A 1,817-nucleotide genomic window follows, 5' to 3' on the forward strand; every position below is an offset into this window, starting at 1 on the left:
TAAGTTGAGAAGCTTGCAGGGCTGTTTAATATTCGCAATAATCCAATTTCCACCATAAGCATGTCTTTGTCTACAATTTTAAAGAGATTGATTGATAGCACAACTCAACCAACCACACCCACTCTTAAATTATACATACATATTTTCAAACATATGATGTAACACATGATGCTTGAATCTACCATGATCAACATTAATTTGTTGATACAGGATTAGTATTGAATTCCCCTAATTACATATGTTGATAGGCATATTTGGATGACTTTTCCTAACTCAATATACCTCAGGCTCAGAGAACCTCTCAGCTTCCTCACATCGAAAAGTAAATGTTTTGACCACGTTACCGCACTGATTCACAATCCACTGCCTCTCACCTCTCATCCTTTCTTTTTTCCTTCTCCAAGAACATTGTAGATCCTTCCTCTTAAACATGAATTAAAACCCTTTTCCCATATTCAAATTGTTCGCATATCTGTCGGATTTGTAAATTAAAATCTAAATCGGCGCATGTTGGGGATTGAGGGCAGATCGGCAGATTCCCTTGTTCAATGAGCTAACCAGGTGAGGGAGCTTGTGAAGCAGCTCCAGATCCATCATGATCCGTGGTATTCTAAAGAAATTCGAAATTTGTTAGGGGAAAACCCTTTTACTTATACTAAACTCTCCATATTTGATTGTTATTGGGGAAACTAAAAACAAATATCTTGTTTCTGGGATGGATTCATGTGTTCTATTGATACTTGATGCCGGAAATTATTTTCTGTTTTTCTAACTCCGGCAAGATTTCCACTTTTCTATCTGAACCTTTCTTTACCTGATCCGACCGATCCCTGGAAAATCCATCGGAGAGAATCATCAGAATGGTTCAAAATCGCAAAAGAGAAACAGATCAGACCAATCACTGGAAGATACATCCAAGAAAATCGTCAAAACGATTCAAAATTACAGAACAAAGAGAGAGAAAGAGATGACCTTACCTGTTGCACAGATCAGGCGGCGATCTAAACCTCTGCAGCTTCTTGGCCAGGATCAGAGGCTTGAAGTATGAACTCATCGAGTTCGTCGTTGAGCTTCGTGCTCGTGTAATCCAAGAAGAGAAAGAGGTTTAGGTAGACCAAACTCCATCCCTTCTTGGACTACAAGAGCATGAAGCCGGCGACGAGCTCAAGGAAATCAACGTAGAAACTCTGCTAGATCTAAAACCTGAGCACTGAAATGGAAGAAGTGGTTCCTCTTATTTATAGCCAAAGGTACCATTTAGGGTTTGAAAATTGGTATCAGGATTGAATCGGTTAAAGTTGATTCCGATTCAGATCGGGTTGAAATCGACTTGAAACGGTCCAAACCAGACGATTCAGATCGGATTGAAATCACATTTTCAAATCCCACTGACTCGTCCATGAAGTCCAACAACAAACCATGTGGTAGATGAGCTAAACTGGGTGATGTCTCGTTTTGCATAGAATCACCATAATGAATCAAATTTGAGCTAGGTTTCTTCAGTTGCTTCTAAATTTCTATACATCAGATAGGATTTCTCTCCATGGAGTCCAGGACTAGAGAGTAATTTTATGATTGGGATGACCTCGGGATGCATGTCCAGATCCTCCCAATTGTAGGATCACTCTCTGGTCATGGGCTCTGTGGAAATAAGCCGAATGGAACCAATTTTTATTAATTATATGGGAGTTAAAAGGAGTGAAATAATAACACTTTATTTGGGATTTTTACCTTTAGAAGGTCAAAGCACTCACTCCCCCTGGTCGTGGGGTTTCTCCAACTTATGGTTGTAAAATTTTCAAACGAAATATTCTTAT

At 39.2% G+C, this 1,817-nt stretch overlaps 1 long non-coding RNA gene across 1 annotated transcript; it reads right to left on the reverse strand.

The window, feature by feature from the left end:
* LOC122057341 lies at positions 1–1,207 on the reverse strand. The gene is made up of 2 exons (XR_006133507.1): positions 978–1,207; positions 1–830 (listed from the first exon to the last, which is right to left on the reverse strand). It is a non-coding gene; the product is annotated as an uncharacterized LOC122057341 (long non-coding RNA).
* Between the last annotated feature and the right edge of the window lie 610 nt (positions 1,208–1,817).

This window comes from Macadamia integrifolia, chromosome 12 (assembly GCF_013358625.1).
Source record: "Macadamia integrifolia cultivar HAES 741 chromosome 12, SCU_Mint_v3, whole genome shotgun sequence".
NCBI lineage: Eukaryota > Viridiplantae > Streptophyta > Magnoliopsida > Proteales > Proteaceae > Macadamia > Macadamia integrifolia.